The sequence below is a fragment of the Pantherophis guttatus genome, chromosome 7 (genome assembly GCF_059756535.1).
Source record: "Pantherophis guttatus breed Tessera chromosome 7, ASM5975653v1, whole genome shotgun sequence".
Classification (NCBI taxonomy): domain Eukaryota; kingdom Metazoa; phylum Chordata; class Lepidosauria; order Squamata; family Colubridae; genus Pantherophis; species Pantherophis guttatus.
Window position 1 is genome coordinate 78267509 of NC_142069.1, and position 12266 is coordinate 78279774.

At 40.7% G+C, this 12266-nt stretch overlaps 1 long non-coding RNA gene across 1 annotated transcript; it reads left to right on the top strand.

Moving 5' to 3' along the window:
- The first annotated feature begins 1698 nt into the window (after positions 1 to 1698).
- LOC117679795 (uncharacterized) lies at positions 1699 to 9795 on the top strand. The gene is made up of 3 exons (XR_004595451.3): positions 1699 to 1920; positions 8636 to 8717; positions 9507 to 9795. It is a non-coding gene; the product is annotated as an uncharacterized LOC117679795 (long non-coding RNA).
- The last annotated feature ends 2471 nt before the right edge of the window (positions 9796 to 12266 follow it).

The following is a 12266-nucleotide window of genomic DNA, read 5'->3' on the forward strand; positions in this document are numbered from 1 at the left end:
TGCCAACTGGTTTGAGGCCCCGATGGGGCAGGGTCTATGACAATTAGCCATGACCAAATTGCCACAGCCAACTCACCATGGTGTTCTGTCCCCGTACCCCACACGCACCCCTACAGATGGCCCAGAGTTAATAAGGCACACGACAAAACTCTTTGATGATAAAGCTGGCAGCAACCCAGTGGCTAGCTGCCAATTCAGACTTTACTCACACAAAACAAAGATTAGACTGCCAGCATTCCGATAAAACAGGCAGTGTCAACAATACAAGGATTAATCCAAATGAAGTCCGATAAAGCAGGCAAAGTCCAGTAACACAGAGATCATGGAGTATTTCCAGTTTTTGCTCATCACAAACTGAACTGGCCACCACACCCACATTTATACCCTGTGGGGTGTCGTCCAGTGACTCAGCTAATCTGTGGCACGCCTTCCCTTCTGCTGTGCATGCTTCTCCCTGCGCCTCTCTTGCGGGTCCAGCCAGCACTTATCTTCTTCATCGCTGTCCACCTGTGGACTCTAGGTGTGGTCTTACTAAGGCTTTATAGGGTGGTATTAGTACCTCGCTTGATCTTGATTGTATCCCTTTGTTAATGCAATTTAGGATTGCATTGGCTTTTTTGGGCTGCCGCAACACACTGTTGACTCATATTTAATTGGTTGGATTGGACTAGAATCTCCAAACCTATTATTCTATTGTCAGCACTTCAAGCAGCATTTACTCTAGTGCTGACATAAGAAGGAGAAGCGGAGGCTTCTGGAAAGGGACATTTGACTTTTCACCTACTTATTTTCACTGGAGATAATATCCCCTAGGAGATGGGATGGGAGGGGGGAAATTCCTTTGAGCTGGAGCAGTAGATAGCAGCAAGGGTAGAATGACTTGGAAGATGGCCAATGAGTGCAGGGGAGTGGGGAACGGAAAGGGAGGGTTTTGGGTCTGGAAGTCAGTGTTGGCTTCGATTGTGTCGGATTCAGAATGTCGTGCTTAATAAATAGGAGTTTCTTCAAAGACTTTGTTTGAAATGCAATTTATTTGAGACGACTTCGAAACCTGACATCTATATTCTGTGCTTTTAGTCCAAGTGATCTCATAGCATTTATTGAAATTTATCTCTTTGCAACAGCAATAGCTTTGTCATTTTTCTCCCCATTTTTTCAAACAGTTAGACATTTTAGCTGTTACAGCCTAAAAATTAGCATATTATAGCACAATTTTGTATGGATGACTGTGAATATAATAAGATATATGAATACACACACACATACACACAATATGGGTAGATAAAATTCAAAAAAGAGATATGAACGTCCTATATAGATATTTGCGGCTTACCAATGAGGCTATTAACACATGTACATTTATTTTTAAAACTTTGCTGGTTTTAATTTGCAAGAAATGGATTTTTATGATTACATCAGTATTCTTGTGTTAAGAATTAATAAACCGAGATCATGAAAATATCTGAGAACCAAAATATCCCGCAACGTCCCTATTTTTATAATAATGCTATTTTTGATGTCGGATTTTTGCCTATTTGTCTTTTGCAGATAAGGGGTGGAAAAAAATGGTTTAATAATTGTGCATTAGGGCCCTGCTGATGCCTAATAGAAAATGGGAGAGGAACAAAGACGGGTGTGCGTGAGTCCATATGAATGACATAGATGGCATTCTCAGATTCCCTATACTGTTGCCAGAGCAGCTGTCATCTGGGAAAGTAAGTAAAGCTAGGATTATTAGTAAATTTAATTTTTCATATAAAATTCATTGCTGTCTCAGTTTTCTTCATTTCAGGAGATTAGTTTTGTTGAAATTTATTGTTGCTACTGGAAACAACCGAGAGTCGGAAATACTCAGGAGTTCGACTAGTTCATCTTGATCTATTTTGATCATTCCTGACTTAATGCATCTCCTTCAGCAAGGTAAATTTATTAAGTCTTTGGTTTCCTTCCATCTTGTTATCTGTTTAGTATTTTTAAAAAATCCCTCGACTTTACACCTTAATAGGCAAAGTCAATGGGAGCCCCTGCCGTTTGGAATGAACTGCCCGCAGAAATGTGTAAGATCTCTGATCTCCGTGTATTTCGCTGTGCCCTCAAAACTTTGTTGTTCCGCCAGGCCGGGCTATTAAATAAAATCCGATATATAATACATACAGATCCACATTAAACTACCTGTAATGGATTTGGGCAATGAAAGTTGCTTGATTAGAATAACTCGCCTGAAGATCTGGCATTATACTTTATTTTATTTATTTATATTTTATTTTGTCAAGTATATATAAGATAACAGGTAAAAGCATAAACATAATTTGAATACATGAAAAGAGTAAGAGTAAAAAGGAACATTATACTATGATAATTTGCCATGGCGAACTCACCATGGCTAACTCACCACCAACTCGCCACAGGATAACTCACTGCGGGAGAAGAGTTACACTAATATCAAAGAAATGGTGGAATAAAATCATTCTAGAAAGGATGAAAAAAGAAGAACAGAATAAAATGTGAATGGCAAAAATTAAAATATTTTTTATTTATTTTAAATAAAGAAATAGAATTGTTACATTATCCCGCAGAGAGTTGTCCCTGTCAGCACTTCAAACTGCAATTACTCTAGTGCTGACATAAGAAGGTGAAGCGGAGGCGTCTGGAAAGGGACGTTTGACTTTTCACCTACTTATTTTCCCTGGAGATAATATCCCCTAGGAGATGGGATGGGAGGGGGGAAATTCCTTTGAGCTGGAGCAGTAGATTAGGGGCAGAGTGATTTGGAAGATGGCCATTGAGTGCAGGGGAGTGGGGAACGGAACGGGAGGGTTTTGGGTCTGGAAGTCAGTGTTGGCTACGATGGAACCGGACTTTGAATGTCGTGCTTAATAAGTGGGAGTTTTCTTCAAAGACTTTGTTTGAAATGCAATTTATTTGAGACGACCTCGAAACCTGACAGACCCGCAGCGGGTTGGCTGTGGTGAGTTGGCTGTGACAAGTTGGCCATGGTAAGTTGGCCATGGTGAGTTGTCCACAACAAGTTGACTGTGGCAAGTTGTCCCATCCCCGTATTAAGATCTTACAAGAGACTACAAATGGTTAGTCACACCAAATTTCCTCACCATAGCAAAGCACATGTACTACAGGTAGTCTTCAACTTATGACCACAATTGAGCACAAAATTTATGTTGCTAAGTGAGAAACTTGTTAAGTGAGTTTTGCCACATTTTATGACTTTTCTTGCCACCGTTGTTAAATGAATTGCTGCAGTTGTTAATTTAGTAACAGGGTTGTTAAAATGAATCTGGTTTCCCCATTGATTTTGCTGGGTCAGAAGATTGCAGAAGGTGATCGTGTGATCCCGGGACACTGAAACTGTCATAAATAGGAGTCGGTTATCAAGCATCCGAAGCATCCTTGTGACCAAGGGTTTGCTTGAAATGGTCGTAAGTGTGAAAAATGGTCATAATGGCACCACATCTTCTTGTGGCCCTCCAGCAGCCTGCGCAGTTTGTTGCTGATCCCGACGATGACGAGGCTGGTGTGGTGCTGCACCAGCAGCCTGTGCAGCCGGCACTTGAGTCGAGGAGTGTGAAGAAGATGTAGTGCCAGAGGCGGGGATTCAGCCAGGGCCTTCAGAACCTCCAGAAGCTTCCTTAAGTGAAGAGGATGAAGAGGAGGAGCCTCTTCTCAATGCACGGGCACGCAGAGCTGCCAAAAGGCAGGAGTGGTTCCTCAGGAGGAGGTCTCCTCGAGAGTAAAGTTTGGGGCTAATTGGCCACGCCCTTAGTCTATTTAAGAAAGTACGCAGCTTGTAACAAGCTGCAGGAAACAACTTTAGCTCGCTAATCATCACGTTGGGATGTCTCTGCAACCTTGCTTCTGGGCTTCCTGCCAACTCCAGTAAGATTCTGACTATTTTATCTGTGGAATTTCTGGCAGGCTGTTAAGAACGCTTATTAACAGCCGACATTTGCTAAAACTGCGTTATTTGAGTAAACTAAGTTTTGTTCAGAGTTTGTGTGTGCTGTGTTCTTTGGGATCCGTAGCTGGGCCAGAACAATAAGTCACTTTTTTCAGTGCTGTTGTAACTTCAAATGGTCACTAAGTGAACCGTTGTAGGTCAAGTTGGTTTGCTAATAACTTTTATTCGATGAGATTAGGTCACACCTTTTCTAGTTAAAATGTCTCCACTTTCAATGCTTTTACTTAACATTTATACACAGGCAGTCCTCAATTTACAACAGTTCATTTAGTAACCATTCAAAGCTGCAACAGCATTGAAAAAAGTGACTTATGACTGTTTTTCACATTTACAACCATTGCAGCATCCCCGCCCCCAGGGTCACCTTATCAAAACTCGGATGCTTGACAACTGACTCCTGTTTATGATAGTTGCAGAATCCTGTGGTCCAGTGGTGGGTTCCTTCCGGTTCGGCCCGGTTCTCCCGAGCCGGTAACGGTGACGATATGATGTCACTGAACCAGTTCTGCCCCCCGTGCCCCCGCACCCCCCCACATTATTCTTACCTTTTGTTTGGCCCCACCCCCAATCTATTGCTGCCTCCTGAGTCCCAGCTGATGGCTAGAGGGAAAAAAACTGTTTAAACTCTTGCCACGGGGCTTCAAAGGGCCGCCCTACAGCTGATCAGTGTTAAAAGAAAACAAATGAGTAGACCAGTGCCTGCAAAAATACATGAGTAGATCAGTGCCTGCAAAAATAAATGGGTAAACCAGTGCCTGCAAAAATACATGAGCAGATCAGTGCCTGCAAAAATAAATGGGTAGACCAGTGCCTGCAAAAATACATGAGTAGATCAGTGCCTGCAAAAATAAATGGGTAGACCAGTGCCTGCAAAAATACATGAGCAGATCAGTGCCTGCAAAAATAAATGAGTAGACCAGTGCCTGCAAAAATACACGAGTAGATCAGTGCCTGCAAAAATAAATGGGTAGACCAGTGCCTGCAAAAATACATGAGTAGATCAGTACCTGCAAAAAATAAATGGGTAGATCGGTACAGCTCTGCAAGCAGTTAAAAGCCTGGTAGACCAGTACCTCTGCTAAATCCTAAATAATTGTCACATGACCATCAAGCCACACCCACAAAATAAGCCACGCCCACAGAACCGGTAGTAAAAAAAATTAGAGCCCACCCCTGCTGTGGTCCCCTTTGGCGAAATTCTTACAAGCAAAGTCAATGGGGAAGCCAGATTTACTCAACAAACATGCTACTAACATAACAGCTGCAGTGATTCACTTAATAAGAAGTGGCAAGAAAAGTTGTAAAATGGGGCAAAAATCACTTAGATGTTTTCCTTAGCAACAAAAATGTTGGGCTCAATAGTGGTCATAAATCAAGGACCACCTATGATGCACAGAAACGCAGATATTTGATTCCTGCACCGCTGCCTTTTGTTAGCCTAACTTTCTCCAGCCAGTCGACCATCTCCTGCCCAGAGATAAATCTCAACAACATAGACTTACCAAAGTGGACTATGTCTTAACAGCTACATATAGTGAAATCTCTGTTCAAGATTGGTGGTTCCCTTCATTCTCATAGGGGCAGCGATGAGCAAGCAGCATATAGAATTATGGGAGAATTAGGAGTTTTCATCACAGCCAGATGCCATGTTTCTCTTTAGGTGCTATTCCCAGTTTTGCTTATTGGAAGAACAGCCTCTCTGCCAACTTGCTATCGTGCAGGGCAGTTTGTGGATAACGTGTGATCAACGGATGGTGTGTTAGGGTTTGAAATCACTTTTAAAAGTGTCACAAGGATTTTTGTTGATGATGAAGGATGGCTGATGGTTCTCCTTTTAAAACTGAAGAAGAGATTTGACAGAGCGAGAAAAGGAAGGCAGGAAACTTGGCTTAGGTATTAAGGTAATAATTCTGATATATTCGCCTGAGAATTTCTGGTGGCTGCTGTGAACATTTATTCCAATTCCTTGGCAAGCAATGCTTGTCTCAGCAGCAAGTGCTCAAAATCACAATAGTGAGATAAAAGAAGGAATATTCAGGTTGCATAATTGTGACAATAACATGTTCTTGGGAGATTTGGCACTCTTCTTGGAAATCCAAGGATTCCCAGGTGGTGCCTTAAAAAGGTCTGTAATCAGATCTCCAACTTTAACAAGAATAATATACAGCTGCAATTTCGAGATTGCTTCGAGAAATGGTTGTTGCTATGCACTAGATGAAGATACAATATCTTGGGGAGAAGTGAGGGAGTAGAAGGAAGGAAATAAACAAAGCTAAATTTAGCATCAGAGGCAAAACCTTTTGCAGAATCAGTGTGAATATAAATTATCCCACTATCTATTGTTTATTCCACTTATTGTTTCAGGGAAGCTGTCCAGATGATAAACTAATACATTAATGTTTATTAAAATAATCATGTTTTGTGTAATCATTTTAGAATGTCTTATGTTCTGAGCAAAGTCACGTTCTCCCTTTTGCATTTTCTATCAGCTTTCCCTAAGAATTAAATTCTTAGGATTTTAAGAAGGACCAATATTAATTTTGCTCCCTGTCCCGTTAAAGGCATTGGATTGCTCCTTAAATTAATAGCCATTTCTGCAAATTGCATAATTTTAAGAGTCTTGTTGACTTTCTGCTGAGTTTTCGTAGTCATAAAGTAACATCACAAAGCTATGATGCAATCTCTGGTAACTAACAAAGGTTCTTCATAGTTTTTTTTAATGTACTGTAATCAGGTTTCTCAACTAATTTCTCTGTATTGTTAGACTATATTTTCAGCGGATTGGGCCAAGAAGACACTGTTCTCTTTTTAGGATGTCTGTATACAAATGATGCTTTGAGAACAATTTATAGCAAATAGAAGTCAGATTCTATGATGCAACAAGAAGACAGATCTGAAAATTAATCTATCAAAGACTAAAACAGTTGTATTTGACAAATAAAATAGAGTGAACAATTACAAAGTGTGCAAACAGTGAAAAAGTATAGTAAGTAGATGGATTTATTTATCTTGATAGGATGTTTACTAAATAGAAAAAATAAACCAAGAAATTTTAGGATGAACAAATGCTGGTAGAAAGAAAATAGGTAGCAAGTATTATGTTGAGAAAGGAAGCAAAACTGTCTGTGTATAAGTATGCCTTTCTAACTTCCTTTTTGCATGGAAGTGAGACCTGGATAAATCAGAAGAATATAAAAATTAATTCAATAGATTCTTTCTGTTTGAAAAGACGAGGTAAAAAATGAACTGCTAAATGAATGAGGAATGGATGCAAAAATGATTATTTTGCAAACAATTATAATGCAAATTACAATACAAAAAAATATTATGATTGTTTGCCACCCAAAATTACTTGTTTGAGATGGGCAGCCACAGAAACTGAATAAATAAAAAGTCAGCAGCCAATAAAAATACATTAGAGTGGTTTAGCCACAGAAAGAAAATGCATAAAGAGCAGATCATAAAACAAGGAAGATTTTCAAATGTAGAAAAGCAGAGTGAGGAGTCATACATAGAGCTAAAACAGATTTAGTTAGATTTTCCCTTATCTAATGATTTCCAATGTCTTTTGCTTGCCATTTAATGTTCTTTCTCTGGGCTTTGTATCACATTGCTTACATAGAAAAGGAACAGCATCATTGATGGGCATATATGTAAACTAGTGTTGGAAGAAATCTCCTTCTGGGTTCAGTTCCAAGTGGGGAAAAAGACACTGGAAACATGGAGACTGATTGGAAAGATGGTTTTCAATGGTGGACAGGATCACATGCCTTGATGATGTTGGGTGAAGGAGAAAAAAATGCCAGAGATGCTGAGAGTGCCCTCTCTGGGCTTTTGAATTTGAGCTTGTATTCTGATTGGTTGTCAGACTCCCAGGGGGCGGGGGTCTTAGCTAACTTTGTAGGCTGTCTGTGTCCCAGGCTTGGTTGAGCCTTGCTGGGTGATGTAATCTTCCCAGGTGCCATGTGGTGAGATGGGTAGAGGGTTAATCCTATCCTGTCCTGAGGGCCATGTCTTAATCCCATCACCCCAGAGCCGAAGGTCTTTTGTGTTGTAGATAAGATGTCTTTTGTCTTTCTGGGGCTATTAACAAAAATGGGGGCCGCTTTCCAAGAGTGTGTTTCTCCTTTTCTGAACGAGGAAGGTATACTATTCTGCCTTTTTAATATTTCCTAGAAATATTTCATTTTTCTAGGAGAGGGGTGGGTGCTGCTAACTTCCTACACTAGTTAAAGATACTTTTGGACTCAAAGTGATCTTTGAAAACTGAAACATAGCATTCAACAGGAAGTAGCTCAGGCCTATTATTTATTTCCCCCCATCACAATAGGCAGGAATTATCCAGGCCTTTAATGTAACCCCACCCACATTCCAGCCAGTAAACTCAAAAGATTTCTCCTGCCAGAACTTACATTATTATAAATAGAAACGTACACTCCTTGAAACGGATCTCAACATGAACAAAGCAAACAAACAAAACGAAACAGAAAAGCAAGGGATTGTCCAACTGTAGGTTGTTGGGTTTTTTTGTTCTTTCCTGCATGCGCACAAACAATGCTCAGATGTTGAAGGGGGTAGATATGGGGAAGTCCTCATTCACCGAGTCAAAATTAAGCAATGCTTAAAATAAAGATCTGACTACCATGTATTTTTCTTTCATAGCCTCTGCTTGATTGCACCCTTCATCACTTAAAGTAAAAGATTCCCCTTCTCAAATTCTGCAGATGAAGATTAATACAGTAAGGTAACCATGGCAACAGGAAACTTATTCTCTGTCAACAAAATACAGGGCTAATCTAAATGTCAATCATAGAAAGCCCTGAGGATTTTATTATTATTATTATTATTATTATTATTATTTGAGTCCTTGGTTGTTTCTCGCAGACATTTCATTACCCTGCTAGGTAATATCTTCAGTGCCAGAAGGAGTGGGTTTTGCTCTCAGTAGTGTAATTTGCCAATTGAAGATCTTCAATTGGCATACAAATCTTGAAGACCTAGTTCAGCTTTCTTCAGTCTCCATGTCTGCAACATGTATTGCTTATCTTGACCAGAAGACAGGAGTTGTAATTCAAATTAACTTGTCACTTCCATAGTGTCATGCCCCCAGATATAATTTTTGTATATACTGTTGTTCTCTGACCCCATTTAGTGGCCAGGGCCAAATACTAATCTGTATTGTTTGGAAGGGGACTCGGCCCTTTAAGGGTTATCTACCCATAAACCCTCATTCCTAAACCAAGCGCATCCTAGAAAGCCAATGAATGAATGAAGTTGTTCCTATGCAAATTACTCAATTATGAATTATCCTCCTTTTGTAACTGGAGTCCATGCAGTTTGTTAGCACATAAATCATTTAACTTGGGGCAAATATAGGATTTTGAGTGGGCCGCAATCAGATTTCAATGACGTGCCCAGTGTCAAGCACAAAGAAAATCTGTGTTGTATCTTACCATCAAGAAAAAAATAATTTTAAACCCAAATAACAAAATTCGTGGTTTTCAAGATGATCTTGTTTCCTTTGCTCTCCCAGATCTGGCTGGATTATGGGGTTCTCAGAGGAGAAGCACGCTGGTTCTGACATACTATGGAGAATACTGCCATCTCCGGTGTAAGCCTGTATGCCTTCTAAAGATAAAGGTAAAGGTTTCCCTCGCGCATATGTGCTAGTCGTACCTGACTCTAGGGGGTGGTGCTCATCTCCGTTTCAAAGCCAAAGAGCCACCGCTGTCCGAAGACGTCTCCGTGGTCATGTGGCCGGCATGACTAATCGCCAAAGGCGCACAGAACACTGTTACCTTCCCACCAAAGGTGGTCCCTATTTTTCTACTTGCATTTTTTACCTGCTTTCAAACTGCTAGGTTGGCAGAAGCTGGGACAAGTAACGGGAGCTCACCCCGTTACACAGCACTAGGGATTCGAACCTCTGAACTGCCAACCTTTCGATCGACAAGCTCAGCGCCTTAGACACTGAGCCACCGCGTCCCTTGTATGCCTTCTACAGAGGCATTAATTTTGTATGAGGACTAGAGAAACACTCTAAAATCTTTGTAGAGAAGATGGTTTGGGGAAGAGAGTTAAAGTTGGCAAGGGAGTTGGCATCCCAGGTTCTCTAGGAGGCAATTGCAAGCATACAAGTAGCAACAAAAAACACAAGAAACGCAAAGTTGGCACAGTGGCAAAATATTTTTGTGTGAAGGTTATCACTAAAATGGTGAGACAGAATATAGAACATCGAATAATTGGGTTGGTAGGGGTCTTTGAGGGTTGGCCTTCTAGTCCAACCCCCTACTGAAGCAGGTGATCCTATACCAGGGGTGTCAAACTTGATTTCATTGAGGGACGCATCAGGGTTGTGTTTGACCTCAGGAGGGGGATGGCCAGTGGGCATGGCCAGCTCGACGTCACTATTGTTGGGGGCGCCTGTAGTAGTCTGGGTGCTCTGCCAGAGAAAACAGGCTCCTGAGCTCCGTTTTCGACTGTGATGGCCTCCTGCAACCCTCTGCCAGGGAAAACAGAGCTTGGGAGGGGTGCACGCGGCCCTCCCGAGCTCCTTTTTCACTAGTGGAGGCACTGCAGGCTAGTCCTTCGCTGTTTCCAGGGTGGCCCTGCAGGCCAGATCTAAGCACCCCATGGGCCAGATCCGGACTGCAGGCCTTGAGTTTGACATGCCTGCCCTATACTATTCTGGATAAATGGCAGTCCAGTTTCTTCTTGAAAACCTCCAATGCAAGATGCAAGAGATGAATAGTGCAAGGATCAGAGTTTTGCTTAGGGGAATTTTGGGGAAGGTGTTAAAGAGTGAGGGGATTAACTGGTGTGTCATTAAAACAAAGAAAACCTCTTGACCTGATCATTTTTATTGATTTTTCTGCTCACAGGCTACTAAATGATAACTTAATCACTGAATTTATTTTAATAAATTCATATAAATTTATTTATTTATATAAATAAATAATAATAATATTTATATAAATAATAATAATAAATAATAATAATTATATAAATAATAATAATTAATAAATTCATATACATTTATTTATTTATTTATTTATTGAATTTCTATACCGCCCTTCTCCCAAAGGACTCAGGGCGGTGAACAGATTAAGATTTCATATACATATAATAATATTTTTTTTTATAAACAGTAAATAATAAATTGAATCAACTTGGTGTATCTGCTAATATCTTGGCATAGAATTTAGATGTTTATGCTAGCCCTGCTTGTTGAAACAGAAAGGTCTTCAGGACACGTCGGAAAGTGCAAAGATCTGGGATTATTCGTATTCCAGGGGGTATTTTGTTCCAAAGAGTAGGTGCCCCCACAGAGAAGGCTCTCTCCCTTGCAACTACTAGACGACATTGTTTTAATGATGGTACTATGAGTAGGCCTACTCTGTGAGAGCGTATTGGTTGGTGGGAGGTTATCGGTTGCAGCAGGTGGTCTCGTAAGTACTCAGGTCCTAAGCCATGGAGCACTTTAAAGGTAAGAACCAACACCTTGAAGCGCACTCGGAAGGCCACCGGAAGCCAGTGCAGCTCGCGTAGAAGAGGTGTTACATGTGAGCGCCATGTTGCTCCCATAATTACTCGCGCGGCCGCATTCTGGACCAGTTGGAGCTTCCGGGTGCACTTCAAGGGGAGCCCCATGTAGAGAGCATTGCAGTAGTCAAGTCGGGAAATTTGACAAGCATATCTGAGCAATGGGACTAGAACAGCTCTCTGTGTGCTTTCTCTTACCTCTGAAGTCTCCAAAATTAGTTCCAAACAAATGCAGGTAGTCCTCGACTCACGACCAGAACTGAGCCCAGAATTGATGTTGCTAAGTGAGACATTCGTTAAGAGAGTTTTGCTCCTATTTTATGACTTTTCTTGCCACATTTGTTAAGTGAATCACTGCAGTTGTTAAATTCCTAACACGGTTGTTAAATGAATCTGGCTTCCCCATTTACTTTGCTTGTCAGGAAGGTCCCAGGACACCTCAAGCGTCATAACTATGAAGCAATTGTCAAGCATCTGAATGTAGATCATATGACCAAGGGGAAGCTGCAATGGTTATAAGTGTGAAAAACGGTCATAAGTCACTTTTTTTCAGTGCCGTTGTAACTTTGGATGGTCACTAAACAAGCTGCTGTTAAGTCAAGGACTAGCTGTATTTGCATTAAATACAAAAGTCTTTTATGAGAATATGAAGGACCACCTTTTGAACATTCTAAATTATTTATTTAGCTGTACAATTTTAGTACATTTTTTGTAAAAAGATGCTTCCCAATGGGGTTTATCCATTTAAACT